Below are 10,751 nucleotides of genomic sequence, written 5' to 3' on the forward strand. Positions count from 1 at the left end.
TTTGAGATACAATAATTCACTCTGCTCAGCCCTCTCCAATTCTGAACTGACAAGAAGCTTTAGGGTCAATGATAAATGTCTGATCCTTTATAGAAAGAAAGGAGGAAAAAATATAGCTTTTCCAGTTTCTAAGCAAAGACTCTTTCCCCACCTAGGTCCTCCTTGGACATATAAATGTGCTATAGAAAAGGAGCATGATACAAGGAAAATCCAGCATGTTTTAACTTGAACTTCATCCTCCTAAAATCTTTCTTGGGCAGTATTACTTGGCCAAAGCTCATTTGGAGATGTGGAGGGGAACTTTTCCCATTCCTATGTCAATTTTTTTTAAGCCTGAATGCTTTGAAACATACAATAAGCTCTCTGTTATTCAGCACAGTTGGGGAATAAGGGAATTAGGTAATTAATCAGCAAGCATTTATTAAACACCTACCATGTACCCAGCTCTGTTATAGGTACTGGGAATACAAATATAAAGAGAATGACACACTACCCATAGATCACCAATTTTTAAAAGATTTGAACATGGTATCTTTAATACTCAAAATATACTAAATAGATTAATTTTTTAGGAATTCAGAAGATACTTCAAAATTTTGCAATGCTTCAAGCAAGTCACTTCAATTTCCTCATCTATAAAAATTAAAGATCAGATTAAATAATCTCAAATGTCCTTTCCAGATCTGTAGCTATGATCCTATAGAGATATAGTCAGAAAAGGAAGCCTGCTTATCATAATGCAATAGCTATCCAGAAATGCCATAAACAGAGCTATATAGTGATAGAATATTAGCTAAACTTTCGTTATAGCATACTGATAAAACTATAAGCCATTCTAGAGACAGACAGAAATATAAATAGGCAAACAATCAGATACAACAGCAGCATTATTTAAGGCATGTAGCACCCTTTCTCCCTCTGCAATAATTCACCCTCTAAAGCCCCTCTTGAATATGGCATTGATGAGAAACTATAAAAGAATTATGAAGTAAAGCAAAGTTTGTATTCAGTTCTCCTGAATTTATTTTCTGCACCTTTCCCACTTTTGCAAGTCCCCATTTTCTCTCCCACATCTCCTAACCTATACACATTCAGTTATCTTTTGTTATCTGGTTACTTGGTTTGTAACCTGGTTGAGCAACTATTATGTGTAGTGAGATCTGCAAACTTTTTAAAAATTGTATATTCCCTTGAGCAAAAGATTTTTGAGCACACTTTCCCTTATAAGTATATTTTGAAATTATTTTTATGTATTATTGTATATGTATTTGCACATACTATTGTGCTACTGAGTCCCCTCAAAAGAAGGTTGAGAATATGAGGTAGGGAGCAAGTATATCATAGTTCACTTGTCATTGCCCTGGGAAGCATATCCTACCCCTCCCAAGGGACAACACCCCCCAAAGGACAACAGATCTTCATCTGCCACATCTATAAGGTGATCTGTGGTCCAAAGAGTAGGTAGGCTGAGGTAGACTCATGAAAATTTTCCCAATGGCTTTGGCACAGCTGCTGCTCTAAGCACCCGGTTAGAGGTTAGGTAATAATTTTCCTGGAGACCAAAGGCCCAAGTAGATGTGGAGAGCTTGTACTGCTGTGTTGGAGAAGGTCCCTTGATTGATTATTACAAGGATTATGAGATTTGACTCATCTTTCCAACTGGTTGATCAATTTCCTTGGGATCAAACTATATCTCCCTGAGACTGCCCCCCCATCCCCACTTTGGAGACCTGATATTCTAGGACATTGTCTTGCTGACTTAGAGATGTGAAAGCCTTAAACTCTTGTCCTCAAAAAAAATCTACAGTTTGGTTAAAGAGATAAGACATATAAAAACATAAAAAGTATAAAGGGATTGACCTCTATAATTTTCAGGTTTTTTCCAGCATTTTGGTCTTTGATACAAACTCAATGAATGGTAATAATGATAACAATAACAATAATAATAATAGCTAGTACTTGTATAATGCTTTTAAGGTTTACAAAGTGCTTTAAAAATAGGATACTTCAAAAGTCTTAATTTAGTTTTAAGCTTAACAAGATTTTTGATAGACCTATATACATACAACTAAGTATTTATATGTTATCTGTGAGGATCATATGTAAACAACTTGCTTCTCACAACAACACTGGAAGATAAGTGAGATACAGCGCAGTTCTGTGCTATGGGAGTTCAGAGAAGAGAGATATGAACCTTAGATTTATCATCTTCAAGCTGGGGCAGTTTGAGAAAGCTTCATGAAGGATTTGAGTTGGACCTTGAAATAAGTCTAAGAACTAGGGAAGTATTGAGGAGGAAAGTTGTCCTCCCATTATAAGAACTTCAATGATAAACTCATTCAATTAATTTGAATTCAATCCATTCCTACAGGAGATGTTAGGGACTTCTTATCCTCATAGAAATATTTACTTTTTAAAAGATGATTTAATGAAGAAAAAGCCTTGCTTAACGTCAAGAAATCAAGCCATAAATAGAAGGTTAGATGTTACAGTGGATGGGCCTGCAGAAAACTCATCTCCCTGAGTTCAAATCTGATCTCAGGCATTTACTAGCTGTGTGCCTCAGTTTCCTCAACTATGAAATGAGCTAGAGAAGGAAATGGCAAATCATTCTAGTATCTTTGCCAAGAAAACCATCAAAACGGATCATGAAGAGCCAGACAAATGAAAAATGACTGAACAATAACAACAAAAGGCATCAGTAGGGGAAGGGAGACTATCCTAGCCCCTTTCAATCCATCCCCATAATCTGCCTTACTCACATTACGTTCAGGGTTGTTACTGGTAATACAAATTGAGACTCTCTTTAGACCTGACCATATGAAAGTCGCAGCAAAAAAGTCTATCTATACCCAATAACAATTCAGAGTTTACAGAGTCCTCCTGCTCTTAAAAAAATCACCCTTAAATATTACATGTGTATATGTTTTCACCTGTGCCAGTCTTGGCCCGTCTTTTAAGGCTGTTCATAAATTAGTTTCAAGCGATCAAAGGAAAAAAGATTGCCTTTTTCTTTCTTCTCTGGTCTTCCTACTTACTGTCCCTTAGCTGACTGGCTTACTCTGGCAGCATGGACTTTTCATAGTTAACTATTGTTAGAAAAAGGATGGCCTAGAGAATGGAAAGTACCAAATCCAATTCAATAAAGAACAGAACAGGTTTGCAAATGCACCTCACAGAAACCTAAGATCTACACAAAGTTCTCTAAGAAATTTTTCTGAGGTGGGAAAGAACAGTTTTCTCTAAAGTGGCAGTTGAGCTGAACTTTAAAGACTATGACAAAAATAACAGACAGAAGTTCTACGGTATTTAAAAGTTGCTTTGCCTGTGCTATTTAATCCTTACAACAGTCCAGCAAGGTAGGTACTGTTATTATCCCTGTTTTACAGAGGAGGAAACTCAGGCAAACAGGGTTAAGTGACTTACCCAAGATCACACAATTAATAGGTATCTGAGGCAAGATTACAACTCAAGTCCTCTTGACTCCCACAGCTGCCTGCCTCTATAATGATCTTTACAGTTAGACAAGGGAAACCTGCCCAAATGACAGTGGGAGACAAGACTGGGAACATCCCATCATTCAGTGCTCAGCATAGTGCCTGGCATATAGTAAATGCTTAATAAATATGGTTATTGATTGATTGAGTTTGCCTGGAATACAAAGTACATAAAAAGAAGTAATGTGAAATAAGGAGGGAAAGATAGGTTGAAACACAGACTGAAGAAGAATTATTGCAATTATAGATTGCAGAAAGCTTTGAATGCCAAGCTCAGGAGAATATATAGGATGCTCCAAAAGTTTTTAGATTGTACTAAGACTTATGGGACATCCTGTGTTTTATCCTAGGGATAATATAGGGAACCAGCTAATGTTTTATGAAAAGGAAAGTAACAAAGTCAGACTTATGCAATGGAGAGGTGATTTTGGCAGCTATGTGGCTGATGGAATTAGAGGGAGGAGACATAGAAATGAATAAAATTATTTAGATTGAGTAAGATAGACAACTATAATTATTAAATTAGTCATTTATACCTTAGTGCGAATTATTTAAGGCAGATTGCTTTCATTCTACTACATAACTCAAGGGCATTAATGAAAGTGTGTATTTAGAGAGGAATATTTCACTTTCTATTGCTTTTTAAATTTTGTTTTTATGTAGATAGGTATTTATATCTTCTTAGCCTGGTCCAAGAGAATTATGAAGAGGTGATAAGGTACAAGTGGCCATTGCCAATCATGATGGGGAAGGGCCAATTAAATGTCTGAAGCCAAATGCCATTCCATATTTACCTTACCACAAGAATGAAGGATTGTTTGAATCTCCAATGAGCTTGAATGCTTGCCATTACTGGGGGAATTGGTTATTGCTCTAATTCTACAGGTCACTCTAAGTGTCTGGGTATGTTGCTCAATAGAGGAGAAAGTTGCTTGATAAACTGGGTTTCTTAAAAAGGAAAAATCCTTTGAAGGTTCCCTCTAGGGAACCATAATGTCTCATCCAGGGACCCCTACAAACATAATTTAGAGCCATCTAGTATATTCCTGAGATTGAGGCTCCAACAAGGAGAAAAAGAATCTCTCCCTCAAAAAATTTAAAAAAAAAATTTTTTTTTAAACAGGCAGGACTGGACAGTCCATGTCTCGCAGTATTGGAAAGGACAAGGCCTAACTTTGCCCTCCCACACTTGCTTATGTCCTGGGCTGCTCCTTGGCTCCTGCCTGGTCCAGAAATTTGTAGATATAGAATCCACGCTTTACAATTGGTTAGATTTAGGGGAGGATGAAGGAGAGTAAAGATTGGAAGATCACTCAAGAGCTATGAAACTGGGTAATTGGAATGATTGGTGTTATCCTTGATAGAAATAGGGAAGAGTAGATGGGGGGGGGGGAAATAATGAGTTCCATTTTAGATATGTTGAGTTTGAGATGCCTGTGGGACAGCAGGATATACAAGAGGGACTTAGTGCTATGGGACCAGAGCGCAGGAGACTGATGAGATTTAGATAATGTAAATTTGGGGATTATCTGTAGAGAAATGATAATTGAACCCACGAGAACTGACCAAATCACAGAAGGATTATAGAGAGGGAAAAGAAGAACCCCAGATAGAGTCCTAAGGACTCCCCCATTCAGAGGAGTGGAAGATAGATGCTTATCTTACAAAGGATTCAGAGAAGTAGCAGTCAAAAAAGTAGGAGGAAGACCAGGAAAAACAGTCTTAAGAAAGCTAAAGAAAAACAGAATATCCAAAAGGAAGGGAAAGACAATATGGTCAAATACCAAAGATATCAAAAAGGATGAGGGATGAGAAAATGCTTTTGAATTTTGTGATCAAGAGATCCTAGGTAACTTTGGAGAGGGCAGTGTCAGTAGACTCGTGGAGTGTTAAGCCAGATTTCAATGAATTTGCAACAGTTTTTTCCAGTAAAATTTAAAAAAAAAACTTACTTCCTAGCATTAATATAAGTATCATATTAGCTCATAACCAAGTGCTTTGCAATCATTAAATACTATATAAACAAAAGTTATTATTACTATTATTCATAAATAATAATAGCATTATTATATATAGTAATAATAATTAATACTACTATTAGAACAATGGGGGAAATGTTATTAAGTTGCATATCATCATTATAAAATGAGATTTGAGGAGAGAGAAATCACTAAGTCAGAATATCTTAGGAAGCGTCATAGGAAGCTCATGGGTAAGATCTATATAGCTTTCTATCTTATTTTTCATGCTCATCCCCCTTTCTCTATTCATACAGCCACTAACCTAGTCCAGTTCATCATCTTTCACCTGATCTATTATAAATAACCTGCTAATTGGACTAACGAGAGCCAATATTCCCTTTGTTTGAGCCATCTTCCACTCAGCCAGAATGATCTCTTATTAACTATTGCTTCCTTGCTCAAGAATTTTCTTGTAACCTCTAGAATAAAATACAAACTCCTCAACCTGATTTTTTTTAAAGACTAGAAACAGAGAATCTTTATTTCAACACAATTTTAAAAACTGTACCCATGAAGCCAAAAGCTAGGATTGTATCCATGAAAGAAACATTTGAAGCACTTTACTACAAGCAGCTACAAAACAAGGTTCTTGTTGCCAAACAAGAACTATTTGACTTAGAAGAGATTTTTTACTGTCATTATGATTGCTATCATGCCCTCTTTATCTCTTTTCATTAAGTCTATTTTTGAAAAAGCCTTTCTTGATCTAACTCCAGCTTACCCTTCTAGGCTTTATTTCACATCACTCCCTTTTTACACACACTACATTCCAGCCAAAATGCCTTAATTATTGTTCTAATAGGCCCCTGAAACTGAGACTTGGAAAAAACCTTAACTTAAAAATGTCAAGGTCTTCCACTGTATCTTGGGCCATCACTAGTCATTCTAACCTATGTTTTGCCACTAGACTTCAGTGACCCCGGAGGCTTCCTTTTTTTTTTCCCTGAGGCAATTGGGGTTAAGTGAGGTGCCCAAGGTCACATAGCCAGGAATCTGAATTTGAACTCAGGTCCTCCTGATTTCAGGGCCAATGCTCTATCCATTGCATCATCTATCTGTCCTGAAGGTTTCCTTCAAGACTAAATTTAGACATCTCACTTTTAGGAATCATTTTCCTATCCCTTTAGTCTTTAGGGCTTTCTCCTTCCTCTAATAATCACATATGTAATTATCTAAGTTCTGTGAGGTGAGGGACAGTATTTTCTTTCTGTCTTTGTATCTCCAGCACCCAGCACACACATGCTTGCATCAAAGAATGAACTGTGGTCTATGAGAAAAACAGAATTGCAGTAGCTCAATAGAAACTTGAGCTGCGCAAAGATGGGTGACAGATCTCACTCCAAATGTTCACATGGACCATTTGTGTCCAACTGTAGTACAGCCTTCCAAGTGCCCATTGGTTTAATCTGCTGTAGTCAGACACACTATACTTGACCCCAACATAGTGATGTCATTTTGGTCCTCTGAGAACAAAGGACAAGAATCAATCAAACAGCCAATCAATGGCAGTTACAGATGTCAGCTACAGGGTGTTTTCAATCCAGCTCATTGATAGCTGGAGAAAGACTGAGACTATTGAAAAAGCTTGTAAACTGGCTGTTTTTAATCTATGAGCGTCCGTATCCACTCTCTCCATCGTGATTTAAACTAACTACAGTGGTCAAAAAATTCGGTGATTCCCACACAGAGGGGCAATCTCTCAGGCATCTGTAGTCCTTAGGAAAGGTTTGTGGTGGAATGTGTTTTAGACATTTGAGAAAACAAACATGCTGTGTGCTTTCAGGCAGACTGTTTTTAAACATCTATAATTTGGATATTTCAAAACCAAATCTATTTGTGGACAAGACAAAGCATGCAATCCTAGGTTATGACACTCTACACGCCAAGTTTAAAGGTGAAAAACAAATCTGTTTGGGATGGCTGTCCAAGTACAAAACATTACCTACAAAGTTACTAATTTCTAAAATTCTACTAAACCATAATGGCTCAAATTTGTCTCTGGGTTCCCAAGGATAAGGAAGTTCTACTTCCAAATGATTTTTTTTTCCAGAAGGTTAAAGCTACAAGGAAAATGTATTTGGAGAGATGAGTATGGCATTGAGTTTTAGAGTCCTGGAGACAGAAGCTGGTTCAGCCTTATAGAGGCATAGGTGGAGCTACTAGCCACTGTCTGTAGTGTGATTTCCTGGGCCACTTGCCAAAGAAATATGTCCACCACCTGCTGGCTGCTGCCTGAAATTCCTTGCATAGGGGACAAAGTCTTTCATTTCGCAATAAGGCAAAACCCCCTAACACAACATTGGCTTAAATTTATACTATGGTATGAACAATTGAAATAAATCAAATTCCCTTTTAAGATGAAATTTTAAGAGAGATCTAAAATTAGGAGAGAGGGGGCAGAAAGGAAGGGGGAAAGATACTAATAAGGCATTGTGTGTGCCTAGTTACCATTGCGGATCTTTTTCCAGAGATAAAATATCAGGAATAAGCTCATCCATCCCATATAATAATTATTTGTTAACTGCCTACAGTATGCAAGGCACTGGGGGTACCTAGCTAACATTTAAAACAGTCGCTGCACTTAAAAAGCTCATGTTGAACTGAGAGAATATGACATGTAAACTGAAAATTTTATTCCTTATTCTTATGTCTTGGACCCTTTTGGCAGTCTGGTGAAGCTTATGGACCCCTTTGAAGAATCTTGTTTTTAAATGCATAAGATAAAATTATATTGACACAATTTTTAAACCAGTAAGTTCACGGAACCCAGACTTAAGTACCCCTGCACTTTTAAGTATGAGGAAAGACTTCTAGTGAGAGGCAGAGCCTGAGCTAGGTCTTGAAGGCTCTGCTAGGAGACTCTGGGCTGAATACAACCATGCCTGTTAGGATTACAAGGTGATAACTCAGGTTGTCTAAACAATTCTCTAGCTCAGAGTTCACACTTTTAGTTCAAACCTTTAAAAGGAGTTTACACCTTTAGATTTCTGAAAAGGAGTTTACATATTTAAAGGAGTTTATACCTTTAAAAGGAGCAACTTCATTGGTTGAAGTATTTCCCACAAGCCCCTGAGTTCTCACAAGCCCATTCTCTTCGAGGATAAAAGAAGGCAACATTGAGTCCGAAGTCAGTCTAGACTGGGATATATATAGAGTTTGGACGGCAGTCTGGAAGGAGGGAGTCTAGATTGGGAGAAGAACAAGACTTCCCAGGAGAACTTCAAGAAACCTGCTCACAGAGGAAAAGATTATACAGAAAAGAAACCTCCTCCCAGAGAAGGATTACAACTGAGATACGATAGGACTTTACACATGCCTTTCAGCATCATTGGCTCCAGTTCTCATGTCCCATTGTATGGTGGTTCTGGAAAATCACAAGTCACAATTCTGGGCTGGTAGAGACCCTCTGAGTGGTCCCAGCTCACTACAACACAAAAGGAGGCAGGGCCAGAACCAAAAAGGAAAGGTCCTGTAGCCACATTACTCCTGGCTTCCAAACTGAGTTCTCTCTCTTTTGTACTCAGAAAGTTCTCAGAACAGTCATTCCTATCATGGCTAGCCTGATCTAAGGCTCATCAGACCCCCCTAGAAGAAGTACTACCCAGATCTATCTCCTCTTGCTGCCTGACAGTTCCTGGAGTAGTGGGGCAGACCTACCCAGGACATTTTCAAACTACTCTGGCACAGAACAGCAGGCTTGGGGCAGGGGTGGGGGAAGGACAAGGGAATGAAGGCATACCTAATTTGCTCTATGGTTTTGCCTTATCCCTAGCCCTGTTGAATGGAATCTAGAGAGATTCCCTAGTTGGTTTTCAGATATAACTGGAGTCAACAGTCTTGGCTATGAGGGGCTAGCAATGGAGGGAAGGAAGTTGGGAGGAGGATGTTGGCAGTCAAACCAACTGGGACAATGATATTCAGAAACAGGAAACGAGGGTGTCATGGACATTCTTTCCATTTCCTGGTTACACACTCAAACACAGGTCAATTAAGAGTCTCAGTAGAACAAAGCAATGATATTAGGGGTATTCTTGGCTATACAGGCTTTCTGGCTATCCAAAGCAAGACCCCACCTAACAGTTCAGTTAAGTAAGAAGTGATCTTTTTTTTTAAAGACCTCCAAGGAATGAGTAAGAAGGCAGTAGTCACTTTCAAAAACAAAAGACAATAAAGCATGATTCAGGAACTATTCCTCTTTTGAAATTCAGTTTCATTGAGAGCAAGCCAAGAAGGCCTCAATTTTTTTTTTCAGGATTAATGCAGATCATTAAAAACAAACTGAACTGTCACTCAGGACAAGGAGATTAAATAGCTTTAAATTTCTACATTCTCCTTTCTTGCTTCATTTTCCACTTCACACTAACCTTAGCTTATCAGTTATTATATAAAAACTAATTTCCCACCTTCTGCCCTCCCCTCCCTACAACTTGGTCAAATTACATTAGTTTATCTGTTGAACAAAGTTTTCTTCTTGTTTGGTTACCAATGTGATGGCTTAGGGAACCCCCTGGCTGTCAAAAAGGAAGAAAATTATTTCATTGAACACTAATTCTTTTCAGAGCCAGTAATATAAAGGAATGCTTTTGTGACATATATGCTCTGGTTCCTCTTAGGGTCCAGCTGCTGTGTTGCCCTCTCTGGGTTCTAGGGTACTTTCAAATGCTTAAGAAGTCTCTTCTCTTAGGCCATCACCTTGAGCCCCCATCCACAGTGTTTCCTTTGTTAAAAGAACAATAACTTGGACTCCTAATTCTATTTAACCACTAAATTATCAGATTATCTTTTACAAAGGATATTTACTTCAAAGATAAAACAATAATAATAAAATACCATACAAAGATTGCTTCCCCTCCAATATCTCAGGGGCCTTGGTCCCTTGGTCTCTGAGGGAGTAGACTTGAAACTTGGCTCATTTCCCATACTGTATTGGTCCTAGTGAGTTCACGTCCAGATGTGGCATTATTGCCAGAGAAACATGTCTTTGCTACTGTTGGACTGGCAATACAAAGGTTACTCCCAAAGGTCAGTTTTCATTTCTTGGGGCATCGATTCTACGCTATTTTGAAATTAGATTGTCAAAAGTAAGATGCCAAGAAACCCTCTGTACCTTTTAAGCTCATAAAATCAGAGACTACTAGATTTGTATCCCAAAAAGATCATAAAAAAGGGAAAAGGACCCACATGTGCAAAAATGTTTGTAGCAGCCCTTTTCATAGTGCCAAGAAACTGGAAA

This window comes from Sminthopsis crassicaudata, chromosome 2, assembly GCF_048593235.1.
Source record: "Sminthopsis crassicaudata isolate SCR6 chromosome 2, ASM4859323v1, whole genome shotgun sequence".
In the NCBI taxonomy this organism is placed as follows: domain Eukaryota; kingdom Metazoa; phylum Chordata; class Mammalia; order Dasyuromorphia; family Dasyuridae; genus Sminthopsis; species Sminthopsis crassicaudata.